The following is a 20,861-nucleotide window of genomic DNA, read 5'->3' as shown; positions in this document are numbered from 1 at the left end:
TGATACCACGATGTTTTACTTGTTACAGGTTTGTAAACGCTATTCTTTACATTCTAAGAGGTCTAACAACCTGTGCCTTGTAGTGCTCCCGTGCCCAAGGGTGTTTTATTACATGGCGTGCGTGTGCGCCAGAGTTGTTTTGTCTTTGTTAATGCAGTCCGGTGATGTTGAGTCTAACCCTGGCCCGAAGACTGTCCCGGACACTGTCCCGGAGTCTCAGTTGGATAAAATGTGGGCGGTACTAGTGAAAATTGATGACAATTCCAAGAGACTTGGGGAGGGTCAGATGTCAATCAAGTCAGATATTAAAACTCTTCTTGATAAACAAACCCAGTTGGAAAACTCCTTATGAGTCATCAACGCCAAGATTGCCGGAATTGAGAACGAGCTTCAGTCACTTTCCGAAAGTTAAGCCGAAGTGTGTAGCATTTGCGGTGCTCTTGCCGATCACGCAACTGTAACAGCCTCGCTCCTCACTCGGAGTGACGATCTAGAAAATCTCTCCCGTCGTTGCAACTTGCTTTTCCGAGGTATTCCCGACACGCGCGGTGAGTCATGGTCATCGTCGGAACATAAAGTTCTTGAATTCACAGAGAAAAGCTTGGCATATCGTTAGCGAGTTCTGATATCGAACGTGCTCATAGAATTGGCAACTTTCAAGAAGGAAAAAATCGACCAATCATAACTTGTCTTACGTCATTTAAAACCAAAAGTGAAATACTACGGAGCAGTTTTCGGCTGCAGGGTAGCTCGTTTTCACTATCGGAAGACTTCTGCGAAAATACTCGTGTTGCACGCCATAACCTCGTCACTTTTGCTAAACGACAATCTTTGCCTTTTAAACTTCGACTAAACAAACTTCACATCGGCCCCAAGACTTTCATATACGATGCCCAGTCAGACAGTGTAATAGAGCTCACGAGATAGGGGAACGTGGCGAGTGTTTCTACTGATGCGGCTAAATCGCAGAGCGCCATAAGTGTTGACGAAAATAATCCCCGGAGAAGGGGAGCAAGGGGGACAAAGGACAAGGGGACAAGGGGACAAAGTCCCCCTTGCTCCCCTTCTCCGGGGATTATTTTCGTCATTCTTGTCCAGCTCGCTTGCACCTTTGCATTTGATTGCATTATAATTATAGCCCTAAGTGTTCTTTACGCAAACGCACGTAGCGTATTACCTAAGCGTGATGATTTGTCTTCATTGATAAGTTCGTGTGATGCTGATGTTGTCTTGCTGTCAGAAACGTGGCTTAATCCTGACATTGATGATAATGAAATATTACCGGATCAACCTCACTTCAACATCTACCGGTGTGACAGAGCGGATCGAGGGGGAGAGGTTCTTTTCGCTGTTAACAAAACTATTCCATGTCATATCGTGTCGATCCAAAGTGCCCTTGAGATAGTTTGGGTTTCCATAAAATGTTGCTACGGCGCTATTCTGCTCGGTGTTTGCTACCGTCCACCCAACGCTTCACGTGACTTTTGTGATTGCCGTCGTGATGATTTGTCTTCTTTGGCAGCACATAGTAAAACTACTTTTCTTTTTGGTGATTTTAACATTTTAATTTTATGGGTATTGAATGGAATACGCTGACGCCAGCCAGCTCTGGCGAAACGAATGTAAGCCGAGAGTTTATTGACTTGTGCCTTTTCTTTAAGCTCTCCCAAGTAGTATCTTTTCCTACACGAATCACCGACAGCAGTTCAAATGTGCTTGATTTAATCCTTAGTGCTGATCCTCATCTAGTTAAGTTATTATCTCCTATAGATGGCATTAGTGACCACAAAGCGCTACACTGTTTTATTGATATTAAGCCACAGAAGTCAGTGTTTTTTCCTAAAAAAATTCGTTTGTATCACAGTTACAACTACGACATGATTAAATGCCAGCTCTCGGATTGATTTCTTCATCTCTTTTAACGAGAACTTTGATAACTACAACGCCAATTAAAACTGTAATTTCTATAAAGCCAAATTCTATAGAGCAAAACTGGAATTTCTACAAAGCCAATTTCTATAAAGCAAAACTGCAATCATATTTGGCTATAAAGCCAAATATGATTGCAGGGCTCCTTTAACGTTGGTGTTGATCACATCGTGAAATGTATTTTCACTTACGTTGATGACTGATGTCATTTAATGGATAATGCTGGCCCTGTTGACTACGATTCTGAAAGCCTTATTGTAGGCAGCCTAAACACGTTAGAAGAGATCCTTGACGAAAGTCCAAATACCTTTTTCTACAATAAAGGGTAACGCTAACCAGTACAATTCGATTATTATTGATTGTGCATTTTTTGTGTGAAAGTAGCACGAAACCGACAGTGATTCTAATGACCTGTATTCGCACTTTTCTATTTACTCCAGTAACGACTATAATTGTGGGCAGATACAAACATTAGTTAAATAATTCGTACAATATTATTTATTATGGGGCACGAGGTACTGCATTGTTCATTGTGTTTGTCTTCTGTTTCAGGAAACAGAAGCTCGTAAGCTAAAGCTTTTTTTATTACCTGGACCCTTCGTTTTACTTTTAGTAGGCGGTGAAGTAAACTGATTTGATTTGCTCTGGTTTGAAAACAACTGGCCTTAAAAGATACCAAACACCTCAAAATGTAGTTAAGTTATCGCGCGTGTTGCTATTTGTCATATGTGTACTCCATGGCAAAATAAGCAAATTTGTTTTTATTTGTTTTGATTTGGTTTGGAAGTAGCTGCCCTCTTGAAATATACCAAACACTTTGAAGAGTATTCAAGGTCTCACGCTTGTTCCTATCTATCGCCCACATTATAATTTTTCGTGACCATTCTCACTGATTTCTGCTGATGGGAACATATAGCGAGGTGCTTTATATGGCACCCCAAAAGGAATCAAGTGAGCAGCAGGCATTGAGAGTTTAATCAGGGCGTTTGGAGAAATGTTACACTATATTAAAAAAGTTATTTTACCGGAAAGTCACTTCCAATAGAAGATCAATTTTAGTGGGTTATTGAACTCTTTCACTTCCAGTATAGCCTGAATTCACCGGAAACCACTGGAATTTTCCAGAAGGCACCGGATTTTCCTGGACTAACCGAAAATTACCGGTTGTCACCCGATTTGCCGGGATTTACCAGAATTCACCTAAAGTTACGTTTCGTTTTTTTTTTTTTTTTTTTGACGTGACCGGAAGGCATTTTGGAAGAAGCCTGTGAACCGTGGGAGGTGTATGTTTACCAGATGCTGGAGGATTCAATAACCAACAAATCGGTTAGTTCATAGAGATCTACAAGTTCCATGTCTTTATTTCAAAACAGAACCTTGTTCATTGAATCTTTATTTCACAAAAGAACATTCTAAACAGAACCTTGGACAATTCAATAAAGGAACAAAACAACGGACAGGGGAACAAATATAATAAAACGTGAAGTCCGAAAATGTCAAAGGGCAGGACTCGCTCAAATCGCAGCCAGAGTGGCATCGTCGGGCTCCCTGCGTCGGCAGTCCAGCAGGAAGATGACGGCTGCGAGTCCGACGATGAAGCCTCAAGTATGGCGTCGCCTGACCGCTGCTTTCCGCGGATCACCCCGCAACCACGAACGTCATGTTCACTTCCCGACCCCCAAAACTGTCCGCCCGCCCTCCGAAAACCGTCCTCCTCTCCCGCTTCGTATTTCCCCCCTCGCCGGTGCCAAAGGCACTCCCTTTACCGGGGTAAAAAAAACAAAACCGAGATTCGGTCTTCCCGTGCGAGGGCGCAATACGGGGTGACTTAAGGCTGAACTCCACGGAGCGAACTATGCGACGAATAACTGACGAACGCCTCTCGACGGCACGCTCGCTTTGGGCGTGACGTAGCAGCCACTGTGCTGATGCCACGCGCGGAGCAAAAGCCGCCGGGCAAAATTCATCGATTTTTTTGCTGTATATCAGTCCCATGGAGTTCAGCCTTTTCGCTGAACGAAAATTGGTAGACTAGCACCGGCGAGCAGGAAAAAGATGCAAAGAAAACGTCCGTGGGAGCGTCAGTCATGGCCAGAGTTCGTGACAAACGTCGTCTTGAGTTAAAACACTCAAGAGAATGCAGCTGCGTTGGCGGCCGCCATCACACACTCAGTCCTAAGTACGAAACTGCTCCGCCCGAGCGGTCTAATACATGCACTGCCCCAGACACGTTTGCCTGTCGCAAACAGCTAGTTGCTGGCGATCACTGCCCACCTTTCTGGGTCTTCAAAGGAGTTCGTTGTGCGCACTTATAGCAGCATTGTAACGTCGCCCTGACTTAAAACACGCAGGCGAATGCCGCTGCGTTGGCGACCGTCATTACACACTCAGTCTCCGGCTCGTCTAGATTTTCTTGGCTTTAGCCGTTCCCCTCGCGTCGACTTCCCTCGAAGTTCGGTAAAACTTTCAACAAAGAGCGGCTGTCGGCAATTTTCCCAGTAAAGACTGGTAAACCACTGATTTCTGCTATAAGGGTCTGGATGGCGCATTGAGCAGACAGGTATGATGGCACCGGAAGTAAGCGGCTTGTCCAGGAAATAAGCGCTTGACAGGCTTTTCCCCTTATCCGAGTGCTGGATCGAACAGCGTTCAGGGCGCTGGATTGGCTTTTGTCATCCCAAGACAGCCTGCTTGTTGCGGAGTAACTGCGCATGCGGACCCCAGAAGTCTCCTGGGAAGCCATTCGATGTGACAAGTTTGAGATTCTAGTTGATCAAGTGTGCTTATGTCCCATGTTAAAATGCCTTATTCTCAGTATTTATTTCAGAACGGAAGTATTAAAACCAAACCGAAGACACGAAAAAGCATGTACCAAGACATCGACTGAATGCACTAGGAAGCCCAACACACGCCCGACTTCCGGGACGAGCGTCGAACTTCTGGTGGCTTCACTTTCGCCAGGCTCAGAGAGCAGCTATTCGCCATCCAGCCCCCCCTCCCCCCCCCCCCCCTCTCTATAGTGGAGATCAGTGTGGTAAACTACGCTGGTTTGGGGTGAAAACGGGTAAATCTCAACCGTTTTCACCGGAAGTCATTGGAAGATTTTTACAGCTTTTTCAAAACGGTACAATATTGGTTTTCAGTATTAGCAACAAAACAAATAACAGAATCTAGTTTACTTGGCATATTATTAAATATGTATTTTCTTCACTACCTATTGATATCAGCTACAATGACGATGACATTTTCTCGAACGAGTACCATAGCAACATATTGGCTAACGCCACTGGCACCGTCTAGTGCCAGTGGACCTCCCAGACGCAGTGTCTTGCATTGCTGGTTTTGGATTGTTACTCTATCAGGCTCCACTTCCTGAGCGTGACAGAGAGGCAGTTGTACTACGTGCAGTGTCACTAACCAGCACCCTTCCCACGATTATACAGCGAAATGCAAAGCAGTAAACAACTGGTGGACTACGTAAGAACCCGCTGAAATTAAGCTTTTATTATGTTCCTTAGTAATGCAAGTTTTTAAACATTAACGACAAATAAAAGACCGTCAGTTCGCTTACAAGTTAGAATTAATAAAAGAAAAACAAGTTTTTCATCAATTTCATTTTTTTGCTGAGCCATTGTTAATCGCAACGCAGAAAGCTGACCTTAAACGGAGCAGCAGTGGCGTCTTCGTGGAGCTTCATGTTATATCTGCTGTCGTAGATCACCCATTGTCTTGAAAGGTTGTATTGCGCAGATCTTTCATCACCAACCGCCGCTTCAACCAGGGTATGGCATTGCGTAAATTAAAACTAGCGGCCACACCTAATTCAGACTAGTCATATGAACTAAGTATGGAGGAAAAGGCCAGACAAGCTAGGCAACATAAAATCAAAAGATTTACTTTCCAGTCACCGCCTACAATGTATAAATAAAAGGGTTTCAAAAGTTACAGGAGGACACTTCAGACTGCTTACGTGAAGTAATGCGGAAGCATTCCTACACGCAGCGGATTCCTAGAGCCAAAGTCTTCTTATCGCGCACGGCGCTCCGATGGTTACATCAGGCTCCCCCACTGCACAGGCTCGGCGAACTCCGCCGGCTCCACGCCTTGCGTGACGGTGCATATGGGTTGGTGTAGTTTTCTTTGTGTGCGTGTGTGTGTGTGTGTGTGTGTGTCTTTCTGAGGAGAGTCCGGTTTGTCCTTGAACGCCCCGCCGACTTCCGTGACGACGCATCTGATATGACGCGTCGCAGCCAATGGGAACTCGTCGCAGCCATTTTAACTGCCGTTTATTTAGATGCCTGTTTTTCGCGGTCACAGCCAACGCCGGCTGTGCTCCATGGGACAGTTAATGATTTCGCATTAAAATACACGCTGCATAATTTATTTTTTTGAGCGACTAGTACTTGCTTTGTAATCACGTCGCTCTTTTTTTCTGCTCGTGATTTGTTTAGCCGGTGATTGCAAACACCCAGGTTACGAGCGCCGTGGATGATGAAGTTTTGGCGCTGCGAGATTGGCTGCGGGGGTCAGAGCGTCGCATTTAGTGTGAAAAAGAATTATAACTTCTCGAGTGTGAGCGATCGACATTTTTCGAGTGTGGAGTCCAACCGGCTGTTTCACGTAACCTTTGGCGAAAAGGTCAACTCTATGAAAACAGGCGTCAATTGTTCTCGTCATACGGCCTTGCAGCAAGCAGCAATCCAACGAACGCCAATATTTTGACATTTTGCCTAAGATTTTTTTTCTCAAAAGGCCTGCACACAACTGCTGGGACCTAAAGCTTACACAAAACTCAGCACTTACTATATCATACTGCAAATAAAAATACAAACGTGGGAAGAAAACAGCGACACTAACTCTGTTCCGAATCAAGTCAGAGTCGGCTTGTCCAATCCTTCGACCCCTATACTCCTAGCAAAATGGACAATTGGGCGAGTTGGTAAGAGTTCATAATTACTTACAGCGCGACTGGGACAAGGACAGAAAGAGGAGAAACACAGAAACACTTGTCCTGTGTTTCTGTGTTTCTCCTCTTTCTGTCCTTGTCCCAGTCGCGCTGTAAGTAATTATGAACCCTATACTCCGCTTCACTTTAAACTTTCTCGGCGAGATATATCAAAACTGATAAAATATTTTTTTAAAGTTATTAATGTCTAACAAGATTAAATAAAAGGCAAGAGCTATATTTAAGAAAAAAATTGTAAAGTGATCGTGGAAACTGTAGTTTTCTTTCCTGTGGTCAACACTAGCGTCATTGTATGGCCCCAGAATACATAATTTTATTCAGTCCGCTCACCGGAAGTGAGTCCCGCAAAATCCAGTTCTGATTGGCTGGTTTAGCGCGTGGCGGAAATTATCGACCGGTCATTTTGTGGATTGGCCCGAAACAACAACAAACGAATATAAAATGTTCCCGCGTTGCCATGGCAACGACAAGTACGCACGGTTAGGACCTTTAGACATGAATGAGTTAGAGCCGAAAAAAAAAAGGTGCCTTAATTTTCTATATTTTTTTCCTATCAGGAAGGCGTTTGTTTTTTCGCCCAAAAAGATTGCCGGCTCGTTAGCTCGCTCCGGTTTCGCTGGTGCTGCGTTTAAACTATAGAAGCGCCTCAAACGCTAAGCCTAACATTAGACTTCGATGTGTTCCGAGGTGAGACCGGGGAAGACGAAACAGCTATGAGGATGTCACGCACCGCTCATAACGATGGAAATAACCTTAATAAAAACAAACCAGTGTCACCACAGGCCGGAAACGTGGATTAAAGAGCTCACACGGGGGCGAAAGCTACAATGCACGCTCTTCGCGTCGACCGCACAGGGCAATGCCATATTGGGGATCGCGACTGCTCCGCCGCGAGTCGGATCTGAAACGAAGCTCGGGAGTTTCGGCACTCTGGGTTACATTCGGTGACTCTTGGTGACACCAGGAAAAAATCCGAAAGGGGGCTTCCTTGCGTAACATCTACGGATTGCAACAAAATGTCAATATTATCTGCGCATGCGACAGCCTAAGGTAAAACGGTTGCCTATCGTAAAATGTTAGTTGCAAGAGAAAACACTTATTCACGATTTTTGCCCGAAAATCTAGTGAAACGCAGTTCTCGGTAGCCGCGTATTAGCTTGCTAAAGATTTTTTTGTCAAATATTTGAGCAACTTTACACTAGATGGCGCTGTAGTTTCGATCCTCAAGACTGTTGCCAGACTTCTAGGTAAAACAACAAAAAACTTGATTAAACGGGAACTATTGAACAGAAAAATGAAAGAGTTTGAGTGGACCGTTTAGTGGACCGGTACGATATGATGGGCCATCCTGTAAGAACTTGGCATGTGCCACCGCAGAATACTCGGACATGCGCAGTTCACATCGTAGGGCTCACTGTACCATGTCGGATGTGCAAGAACTGTTCCCTAAAACTCTGTTATATGGTATGTTGCCTGGAGACAACACTCGTCAACAAAGGGTGTCCTGGATACAGCCGAAGCTACAAGCTAATGGACCCAATCAAGCAGCAGCTAATGGGTATCGCCATGTAGCTCGTCGTTAATTTGCGTTTTTCATGTCCGGATAAACCAGCCGCGTTTTCTTTTCTATGCGTGGTTAGTTTATGAAGTAATATTATACGCACAAAAAAAAAATCTATCACATCGTACCATCAGTTGCGGTCGGAGTTAACGCGAAACGGAATAAAACTTTTTACGCGTCAGCGCTCCAAATGTTTCGAATGCGGACTGTCATAGCCTTTCGCAAAAGGTTACGCAGTTCACCTAACCTTCCGCAAAAGATCGTATCCAAGAAAACCACAGACAATTGTATTCGTCGTACGGGCTAGAGCCAAAACATACTTTCGGGCAAGCAAGCGTATTGGCAATGCGTCGATGAGTTTCCCTAGAAGGACTTGAGATACGTGGTCATCTCCAAAACTTACACAGAAATAAACTCCTATCGTATCATAATAAAACACATAGAGGATAAGAAAAGCAGACACGGTACAATCTCCGTTTCAAACCAAGATGGTGTCAGGATTGTCCAAAACTTTGAGTTCTAGTCCGTTATTTATCATTCGACACTTTTTTTTAAGTCCCTCTGATACATTTGAGCCCCTGATACATTTGAGCCGTTGCATCAGAAGGCATGCCCAAGTGCGCAAGAATGACACACACATGCAGTTCTCATTATCGCGCGCGTGAGCGTGTCGCGTGTCGAGGCCCTCACTGGGTTTGCCGCAACCTCACAATGCTTCCAAAAACAAGGGCGGACTGAAGAGAAGATGTCTGAAGAAAGCGGCAACGTACTGAGCATGGCCTTGCTCGACGCGCCAGTGTGACACCGGAGGAGGGAGTACCTAGGGTGCCTTCATGCGTGCTTCGCATAGAGTGATGCCAACTGCCTGTTTCCCTTTCCCACAGCCTCTTCCACCGCCATTTTGTTCCTCTCATTGTTTCCCCGTGCGCCGGAAAGTGGCCTTTGTGTCCATCGGTTCTCCCATCCGAGGGGGAAAATGCTAATCCTCCCTCCGTGGGTTCCACAACGCTGCTCCGAACTTCTGAGGAAAGGTGCTTGTTTCTGGGAGGGTTATAAGCCCGACGGATTATTGCCGAGAACCAAAATGGCTGCTGGTTTGTCGGCGAGTGGTATTACAAAGGGTGGCATCACCCTAGCAAAGCGCACATGAAGGCTCCCTAGGAGTACCATGTAGCATAGTTTTACGGGGACCATTTTTACTTTATGTCTTGGAATTTCGGGACGTAAAAGGCCCGACAAAGTCAAGATAAAGCCAAACCATGAGCTTTTTTTTTTTTAGATTTTAGCTATTTCGGCTTTAATTCACCAAACAAATGCCAACACTAGACTTCACTGCGGGTAGTTTTGCTGTCGTCTGGAACCTTTGGCATAAATCAGTGAAGACCGGCCGGAACTACACACTAAACATCGTAACACCCTTCTGGGTGTAAATGGCTTGTCCTATAACTAACACCCATTTGGGTGTAGCAAAACGCCCTAAACAAAGGGCGTTATTCCTAACGCCCCTAAAATAGGGTGTTTTTCTCTAACACCCTTAAAGGACGGCGTTATTCCGAACACCTTTCAATTAGGGTGTGATTCCACTGTACACCTTTTCATTAGGGCGTTATGTCTGCGCAGTACGCCCACTAAATTGTGTGTATCACCGCAAAAAAGAGAAATAAAAAAAGGCGCGATTACCAACACCCATAAAGTAGGGCGTAATAACCCAGAAGAGTGCACGAGGAAATGACTGCAAATGCCTGGTTCACTTTTTATTTTGTTAATCAAAGTTCTAACAGGTTCTACAAAATTCTCTATAGACGATTGCAAGCAGGTCATCTGGCCGCAGCCATGTCTCTGCTTATGCGGGCAAGTGCGTGCAATTACAAGCGTGCCAAAGGGCAAAGCTGCGTTCACGCGCACGTCATCAAAATTGGCGAAGGCAAGACTGAAAGAAATAGTTCTCTTTTATCCTCGCAATTCCACCACGACCGAGACGCTTCTAAACCAGTGGCGGTCTGTGCGTGTAAGGTCATAAATATTTCAACCGGATATTGTTTCATAACCCCTTCAAATTGTACAACCGAAGGCCCTAGCTGAATCTCCAACTGTACTTTTCTTGTGACGTTTATGCCTTCTTGCACTGGTGACTTGGACAAAACTGACAGGCTTGCAAAGACGGTACGACCGGGAGTTGCTATAGACGTAAGCGGCAGTTCATGTTTGTAAACCGTAAAATGGTCTATTGAAACGGAAGCAGGGAGGCTATGTTCGACAAATGTTTCGTTTCTCCTAAAAATAAACGGAAGTGGCGGAAGTGACGATATCGCGTTTGATTGGTTAGAGGTTCAAATGACGTTACCCATTTTCGCCATTTGACCTTCCAACCAATCAAACGCGATATCGTCGCTTCCGTCACTTCCGTTGCTTTTTAGGAGAAATGAAACGTTTGTCGAACATAGCCCCCTTGGACTACTATCAGAAGCATGCTTGCAGAGTACTTACAAATAAAACAGCGATCTCATGTAATCCGTGATAGATGCATAATCCGATTCGGGCAGCACAGAACTATCCACAAGCACAATGTCGAGGATGAAGGCGGTCGCTCACACTCAGCGGAAGTTTCGCGGTCGCCGATGAGCACACCTCTGTCGTGATAAATGCGTAATCCGATTCGGGCAGCGCAAAACAACGCAAACACAATGTCGAGGTTGAAGGCGGTCGATCACATTCAAGGGAAGTCTCGCGGCCGCCGATGAGCAGCTCTTTGTCGAAACGCGTCCAACATATACAGCACAATAATTCCATGGACTCCGACGAAATAAACGACCATTTCCGAAAAGTTGGCATGGATGTATTCCGGCCGTTCACAACGAAAAATCACGGCCGCGACTCAAACGCACGAAAAACAGGAATGAGGAATACACTGACGGGCGCCCCCCTTTTTGTAAACCGGGCCTACGTGGCCCCTACAACTCGCCATAACTTGGCATACTGCAAAGACTACGGCCCCAGTAGCCGATCAGCGCGTCAGAGCGAATCACATGACAAATTTTCGTCCAAGCGTCCTTGTCCTACGGAGAGCGGTCACGTGTTTTGCGCCACCTCTCTGATTTGCTAGAAGTGGACTTCGCACTCGCTCACAGCAACACGAAGACACAAAAGAAGGTTTCGAGGCTTATCAGAAGACGAGGTCAAAGGGGGTTGGACAAAGCCGCTAATCTCCCTCTGCTGCTTTGTATTGCCACCTGCCCTGCCCAGGGAAGGTCGCGAAATCGGACTCGCCAGGGCTTGCTTTGCGTAGTACAACCTTGAGCGTCTCAAACTGCCACTCCTGTAGACGCGCATGATCTGGAACGGACCGCGAGATCACAAGGTAAATACAAAAAAACATTTTTAACGCCGCCGAAGACGCGGTTTCACGTGTACCAAAGAAAAACCGAAAAAAAAAGCGTCGGAAAGCTAGATATTTTGGTGTCATTACGCAGAGATAAGAGTAGCGTCCCTGGGGGTGTCATTAATCCGGCACTTTCGATTGTCTTGCGACATTGTTTCTTCAGAGCTACACTCCAAAATAAAGTATCAGTGGCTACGTTTACATGGATGTGACTGCAGCGCATCGGATCCAGTTAACGAATCGAATCGGTCCATGTAAACAACTCGGATCGGATAGGATCGGATCCAATCCGATCCGCTGGGACGGGGTGGTTTGAGGTGGTCAATCCGAATCGAGACTCTCCATGTATACGCTAGCGGATCGAATCGAGTGCTCGAGCGAGGGATTACGGGAGCTTTGCTTCGCCTGCCGGTAGGCAAACCGGACACCCCGAAAACAATCTGAAGGTCACGAGATTTGCGTTGTGATCCTTCGACACGAGGTGCCGCTGCTGGTCGATCCGAATCCATGTAAACTTAGTGGTTGAAGTGGATCCGATTCGCTAACTGGATCCGATGCGAGTGAAGGTGCTATCAGTAGTGCGAAACCCAGTCAGGTGCGTTTGTAATATCCGAAATGAGGGCCCCACAGTTTGTTCAAGTCTTCAGCTTAAAAGGTCTTTCTCAGGTTAAGAGTAAGCAGATTCTATTTCGGTTAACCTTGCTTTGTATTGTTTTTTTTAACGTCAGATTTTAGACAGTCAAGAAATAGAAATACTGCCGAGCGCCAAGTAGGCAGCGTGGCCGTAGCCTAACGGTTATCGCGCTTTCCTCCCACGCGAATGGCCAGGGTTCGATTCCTGGCCGCGGCTACGCATTTTTGTTTACACTGTAATGTGATGTTCTAGTGAATTCGAGAACCGTCTAGCTGATTCGAGGTTGGAATGTTCTACGCGTCGAACCTTCTACATCGAATGCTCCAGAAGCCCACGGTGTACAAAAGCGGCTCCGCCTGGCAAGCAGGAGTCAGTTTCGCCCCAGCGCTCGACTCTGCTGTCTCGCCGACTTCGACGCCCGCGACGCTCTGTTATTACATTTTGTACCCTTTTATTTTTGGCACAAGTTCGCCACATTAAACGTTTATTTCTTCCCTTTTATTTCCTGTTTTTTTGGTCACCACCCATGACAATACCTCGCCGGCATAGCCGATTCACGCAGGACACTCTTGACAGTCAACCAAAAACGGCGCCAAGTACGGTATGTCAGGACAGCGTCGGCGCGACCCATCCCATTTTTCAGATAATGGCTAGACCAAAATAATATCGGCACAATCTTTCCGATTTAATTCCATAACAGCGCAATAGTATGTGCTGCCTAGGCTGTATATTTACACGTCTTCATTCATTTTTTTTTTTTGCGAGCGGAGATGATTTTTTTATAATCAAGGTTGAACCGATAGAACTGATGCACGCGCGAAACGTAATTTTAGGCTCGTGTCGAACGAAGAGTTCAATAGGTGTTGCAAAAACTGTTCTCTAGCACTTCCTAATCATACGCGACTCCGTATGGCGATTAATTATACTCGATATTTGTACCGCCGTACCTCAACAACAGTTTCACCAAAGCAATAAATATTGCTTTGTATTGTAATAAAGTAATAAATATTGCTTGCATTTTAAACGGGTGATAGGACCACGTCAGGCAGAGATAATCTGACTTTTGTCCTGTTACCCTTGACCTAGTGTCTAAATAAAAACCAATTCAATTCAATATAAACGGCTATGAAATCATGGGTGTATTTGACAGCATCACCATTACGCCCCTTTCACACCGTGTGGATGAAGGGCGTAAAAGTCGCCCATACACCCTTTTTACACGATTTCAGACACCATCGCTGCAAGTGGGGCGTAAAGAGGGCGTGTAAAGGGTGTAAAACGTCAGCACACCCTTTTTACACCCACCGATATTCAGAAATCGTGTAAAAAGCGTGTAAAAAGGGTGTTTTTCCTAACCTACACCCTTCTTACACCCTTGTTACACGATTATGGGTGTTACAATGTTTAGTGTGTAGGCATCGCTTCTGGATATGCGGTTTGCAAATAACAACTTTGTGCTGAAATTGCTAAATTAGTGCCAGATTTAGACTTCATGCTGGTTCTTCGGTTCGTAGATGGCATCTTCGTGTCAAGTCTGGTACTTTTACAAATATATGGAGAGCCAAAGAAAAGCCATGTAAACGCAAAACAAAAGTACTCCGCACCAACTGGCGCCTTGGAGTAAAAACCGCATTAGGCTAAAAATAGGACCCTAGAAGTGCCAGAATTGTGCAAATGTTGACGTTTCTCTAGAGTGTTACCGGGGTGCGATGTGTGGCTAGGAAAAGAGACGCAAACCTGCATAGAAGAGAATCAATGCCATCGCATTTCGACGTAGTATGTAGCGAAGCACTGCAAAAACAAGCGCGGTTTCTATTTTTTCATTTTAATCGCTCAGCGACTTTCCTGCACAACTTTTGCTTCACGCACTTGGTGGCAATCTGAACCACCGAAAGTTCGGTCACAGTTGTTGCTAACTGGTTTATAACTTCATTTATAAAGCATTCCACTAGAGAGATAGAGGAGAGAGGGAAATGCCATCTCTCCCGTCATCCTGGCGCGTCATCTGACCCTTGAACTGGTCAGTACCAAACATTCAGCTGTCTTGTGAACACGGTTCAGGTTTTCGTCATTTTGGAAATTTGAAGTGCAAATTTGCCGAATGGGACATGCAAGTTATTGTGCAATGTCATACTTTATAAACGGACTAAGGCACAATTATGCTGTCGCTGCCGTGCAACTAAAAAAAGGGGGAAAAAAACCTGAGATCCGTGTAGACTCTCTTCTCCGGCGAGGAATAAGTGTGGCTGCAGAAACATTTGCTAAAAATAATTCGTACTGATTTAGGCTTTTAGAAACTACAAGTTAAAGTGTAGATTCAAAAATAAGTAAAACGTACGTGATTCCCAAATAAGTAAATGTCAACTACCACGCAACTTGTTTTAATTAAACGAATCCTCCGAGAATCTGTCGCCTGCTAGCATTTGAAAATAAAGAATTTAGAGGGATTACATTATAAGAGGTATGTAGTGGTCTACTTGTAACCAAATTAACTTTTTGTGATTTACACCCGTGGATTGTACTTGGAGCAACTGAGGGTGCGCAGTTGATTTCAATGCACCGTCGATAGCCTAAAAATGTCGGTGCACTGCCAACTTGTTTTTTGCAAAATGGGTTTATTGCTATTTATAAAATAAAGGTAAATCAACTAATTTCGACGGGACAGTGCTTCCTTGGCTAACAAAAGCCTATAGAATATAACTGGAAACACGTAAGAAAAACCGCATTCGTTTTTTTATGTTTTTAACCATGGAGTAAAACAAAATTACGCTAGCATTGTGTTTTATAGAAACCAGTCAATGTGTTTTTAAACTCCAAACTGAATGATCAGGATTCTATTTTCTACAGGCGCAATATACGTAGCGGTTGAAGGTAGCATTCCTTGCAGATGCCATTACAATTAAAGTAAGCGAACAAAGGTGAGCTACTTGATAATTTAGTGGACTATAAGAACAGAACACAATATACTGGTCGCGGAGTACACATAAATGTTCTAGGAACGCGAACCACTTCCCAGGAGCACCAGCGAGCGAGCGCTAGATGTCCGGTACAGTGAACATACAGCCGACGGGTACTGCACAAACGTTGAGAATGGCCGGTTAGTAGTCTGCTGTCAGAGTCAGGCCCGAGTTCTCTACTTTTTTGCCCGAAGAATCAGTTGAAATGCTCGAATGTAACAAAATATTGCCGCCCTGAGAGCACGTAGTAATATGCTGTATAAAAGTTTAGCAGTCAAGTTCGAGGATATTAGTTTCCGCGCAATGTGATAATAGTTTGCAACCACCTCAATCCAGTGAAAGCTTTGCAAATATTAATTTTTCAGGCGACCAATGTCGATGTTTTTTTAGATATCTCTTAAAAATCTTTACAGAATAGAAATGACACCATGGGGCGTCTAATAAAGCATAGAATGTTTATTATTCCACAACGCACTACTCCCAGAAATATGTCCTTCAAAAGGGTATTCACTTGGGCTAGTTGGGTGCTTCAGGCCGTCCGCGCGTCCGCCCATACCCCTTGCTATGACACCTGCTATGCAGGTGTCATAGCATGTCAGCGTAGGCGGTTTTGTTACCTCGGTAAAATAACCAGAACAAAAAACTTGATCAATAACTCATTGTTAATTAAACCTAGTCGGATACCGATCACGAACTGAACCTATAACCGTTAGATGTGCAGCGCATAACCTTTGGGTGTGCAGCGTATAACCTTTAGGTGTGCAGCGTAATACTCGACCTTTAGGTGTGCAGCGTAATGCTCGACCTTTAGTAAAGCTATTTGTTTGTTTGCATTGAGCATACATTCGCTGTATTTACTTGTTTGGATCGAGCTCATTCGTACATGTACTTTCACTGGTTGCCTTATCCTATTCACAAGCAGGGCTCTGATTTTGTACGCCAGCACTATTGTCTTTGCAATTTCTTAGTTGAATGAAGTATTATTGTTAATTAGTTCGACGTAAGCGCTTTGGTGAAGTTAAATAAAAGCGAAAGAATAAATGTAGGAACAAACAAAACAGCAGATCTTTCGACTTTCAACACAAATACTGTCGAGAAGAACGGTTATAACGAAGCGTACGGGAATCGGAGTTCGCCTCGCTATATCCGCTTCTTCGTTACACAGGGTGTTTCACGAAAGGTGGACAAATTCGATAGTACCAAAACTACGCATCACACCAAAAAAAAAAAGATTTTTGTCGTTTTGGCCCTAGGCCAGGAGCCTACTTAAAAAAAGAAATATTAGAGTTATGGATAATTAAGTCGTTAATTACTTTCGCGTAATTCATTTTTTTTTAATATTGAGTTTAAGGGCATGGTTTCAGCTAGAATCTTGCTGAGCATCATCAAAAATAATAAATCAACAAATTACTACACGATAGAAGGCACGCGCGGTATTTTACGGCTTTCTGAAACACCGCACAATTTCGGTGGGTTTTTTTAAGTTTCAGTTTGCAATCGGAGCGCTTCTTGGTACCGACGGCACCGCGCCCCGCGTAGAAATAGTGCAACCAACCTCTGCTGTGCTGTCTTCGCGCAACGCAGCAGAGACTGGTTGCAGTATTTCTCCACGGGGCTCAGTGCCGTCGGGGCCGAGAAGCGCTCCGATTGCAAACCGAACCTGTTGAAGTTGTGCGTTTTTTTTTTCAAAAAGTAGCAAAATGCTGCGCATACTTTCTATCGTTTTGTAATTTGTTGATTTATTATTTTTCGATGATGCTCAGCGGGATTCTAATTGAAACCATGATCTTCAACTTCATATTAAAAAAAAAAAACTAATTACGCAGAAATAATGAACAACTTAATTATTGCGAACTTTAATAATTGTTCTAAATAGACCCCTGGCCAAGGACCAAAACGACGTAAGACTTTTTTTCGTGCGATGTGTAGTTTTTGCAATACCGAATTTGTTCACCTTTCATGAGACACCCTGTAAATAACCCATGCAACTATCATGAAAAAAAAGAAAGATAACATGGGTTGTCACGACCACATGTTTATCGAGCCTGCAGAAAGCGGTCTAGGCTTCCCCGCACGCGTCCTCTGCTAGACCGGAGCCGCTTCTCGCCAACTGCACAAACCTCCGATCGAAAAAAAGATCCTGCTACGTACGGACCGTGTCGACAGCTGCGACGGTCCCGCGTAAGACGCCGGCGGGGGTCGACATTCTTTACGTTTATGCACACTCCTTCGAGGAGGGCACACTATATTCAAAGAGATTGTCTTCGTCTTCCCCATTGAGGTGCCGGCGGTGTCGGGACTCTCCATCGTTGAGTGGCGATGATTCGCCGAATCATTGTTTGAGCGAAGTAGACTTTTGCGCAAGAGCGACCTCACCGACCAGACGCCGACACGGATCACGAAGCAAACAAAGAAGGGAACCCGGCATCAAGTTCGCGCTCAAGCTTGTCTGTCGTCGGTATAGAGAGCCTAGATTTAAGAGATGTGGCAACTGCTCGATTGGGGTCACGTGGTTTGTGGGCCGCGTTTGCAAAACGAGTTGCAGCATGCAAGGAGTCAAAACTCAAAAGCGTTCACCTTCTGCAAACCTGTTCTCCTATCCGCCCAGTTTCTTCGCCACACTGGCCACGCGACATTCAAATGCAGGCGTACTTAGTGCTAACTGTCGTAAATCTAGGCTCTCTCCGTCATCTCCGCCGGAGCGTCGTCGCTGGCGCTCCGAACTCCCTATCGGCATGCAGCGACGGCTTCTCCGTGTGCAATGAGGTAAAGCCGCTTCCCAGATAAGGAGCGGAGAGCAGACGACGTTGCAGAGACGGCCGCCGGTGGCCTTCCCAGCATCTTCTGCAGCCTGTTCAGGGTGGCTTCTCGGCCGGGCGCGGCAGCAAAGTGCAGCGGTTTGAGACTTAATGAACTTTCCAATTTATTTTTTTTCTAATTATCCCGATATTTGTTTTTTCGCTATATACGCGGGAGCCGCGCCATTTCCTTTGCCAAACACAGACACAAACGCATTGAAAAAGTGCAAACGGAACTGGAAATAGTTATCGCTTCGCTGTAGCCGCTATTTTGTTTTAACCGACTTTGTTATAAAAGGTCCCGACAGCATCTTTATTATGTGCTGTGCCCAAGAGACCTAGAGACGGAAAGGAGGAGGGCGAAAAGCGGGAACAAGGAAAGGTGAGAGGTGGTAGGCATGGCCGGCCTTCGGGGTGGGTGACCTGGGCGGTCACCCAGCATGCCATCAAAAAGAAGCCGCCACCACACAGCGCCCTGTCGTTTTTTTTTTTAGCTTTTTTAAATTTGTTTGAGCATGCATGGCGCCCTACACAACACTCTACGCTCGATCGCCGTTCGTTTTTGGAATGCGGTTGTCGTCTGACAAAACTCTTCTATTGGACCATATGCTTATCAACAACGTGATGGCGTACCGAGTAGATAGGGGCGAATAAAAAAGACGGGGGCGGGGGGGGGGGGGGGGGGGGGGGACAACGGCGAGAGTTCGCCCAGGGCGCTTTATGGTGTAAGGCTGGCCCTGGTGGTAGGGCGAGGATAAAGGCGACACAGGCAGGGAAATTACTGGCGGGCAAGAAGAAAGTCCGGAAGGAAAGCCGGAAAGAAGCTAAGCCGCCTGGAGCGACACCACGCGACGACCTAGGCCAGCAGGATTCTTGTTAAGTCCAGCCACTGCGGGCGAAGCTAGGCTGCCTCCTTCGTGGAAAGAGAGAGCGAAAGCGCTGAGACATTTCGGGATGCGTCCACCATCACGTAGGCCTCATTCTTCTCACGGCCGCAGCGATTTCGGTTCGAACATAAGATTCTTGCCAAAGAGAACCCAGGGCGACATGAGGAGCTGGCCCAATTGTAGACAGCAATCGGGTGCTGTGAGGTCACAACACCCTATTGCCGTCCACAATAGAGCCTGCGAGTGATTGGTTTTTTTACTTTACTTTATTGTTTCCCCAGGCACGTAGCCAGAGCGGGGGGAGGGGAGCCCATTGGTGTCCCCCCCCTCCCCAAAAACAAAATCCTGGCTACGTGCCTGTGTTTACCGCAATAGGGTAAATCATAACGTGATTGGGCATACAGCGGCGCTCTGCTCCTTGAAACAAGCCCACTCCGGGCTTCCAAAGAAAAATAGCGCGAAAAAGAAACCTCCAAAAAATGAGAAAAAAAAAAACAAAACAACGTTTAGCCTTCCCACTTTCGTGAAGAAGGAAGACCAGCGGATCTGTACTCGATAGACTGCCGCAATGCGCACGCGCCCGTTTTCCGTTTCTTCTCGTCCGACACGCCGCCGATCGAGGATACGTCTCCGGCGAACCATAGTCGGTCGCACACGGTGCACGTTACGCGAAAAGGGCAATCCCCGAACTCCCTCCGGAACCTCGCCGTCGCGCCCGGGAACTGTTCAGCCGGCGTGGGGTGCAGACGTCGCCGGGCCTCGCGCTTGCGCTTGGCTTCAGTGGCGCGATCGTCGTCCGTGGCGTTGGCCCGCCGGCGCCCTTTACATATCTGGTTCTGTTCTCGGAGGAGGCTTTAACGGCGAGCAATGTGCTCTTCTTAGGCAAGAGAATCTGAAGCGCTCGACGCAGCGGAAGTCGAGGCGACAGCGGCTTTGCGGCGGCTGCGGACCCATTCACGCTGTTGCGTACGTCGCCGCTCCTTCCGCAGCCAGTCTTCTCTCCCCGAAAGGGTGCGCGGCCGACCCATCCTAAGTGCAAACCCAAAGTGATAAGAGCGTAGGAAACAGCGCGCAAAACAGACGAGGACGAAGAACACACGTGACGAGCGCTGCTCTCGTTACGTGTGATTCTTCTTTGTCCTCTGTTTTTCGCGCTGTTTCCTACGATGAATTCCCACCAACGAGCCCAACTAGTCATTCTTCTACGGTAGCTAAAAAGGTTGCCGCCATCTACGAGCGACGGCGGCAACCAGGCTGGTTGTGTGCTTGCCGCCGTCGCTTATAGATGGCGGTAGCTGTCCAGGTAGATTTGTGCCGATAGGCGTTTGATACCGGACACGATCTTGGGGAACCTACCCCTTAACAGCTCCGCTGTAAAACATTTTTTTTGTTCAACGGGTTGAGGTAGTTTGGAGTATAAATCCTCTTATGCTGCGAGCTGATGCCAGGGCTCTGCTCGGCACTGTGACGTTTCAGTTATTCTGTTTTCCTCATGCTCCGACTACTGCGCGTCGCACTTACGCACGCTCTACGAAGTTCGCATTTACGCCGCGGGAGTGAAAGCTAGCACCCAGGACTCGAGTAAGACATTCAAGAAATGCTCACACGCTTACTTTGGATGACACAGGGCCGCTTCGCGCCATCCAGTCACCGAATGTGTACACAGTTTATCCACACTAGTTCATAACATTTTGTGTTGCCACTGCTTTTGCCACAATTCTATAACAAAGGTGCGACGTTTTTTAAGCGA

The sequence above is a fragment of the Ixodes scapularis genome, unplaced genomic scaffold (genome assembly GCF_016920785.2).
Source record: "Ixodes scapularis isolate PalLabHiFi unplaced genomic scaffold, ASM1692078v2 ptg001522l_1__unscaffolded, whole genome shotgun sequence".
Lineage (NCBI taxonomy): Eukaryota > Metazoa > Arthropoda > Arachnida > Ixodida > Ixodidae > Ixodes > Ixodes scapularis.
The sequence above is the reverse complement of the archived record's forward strand: the minus strand, read 5'-3'. Positions refer to the sequence as shown.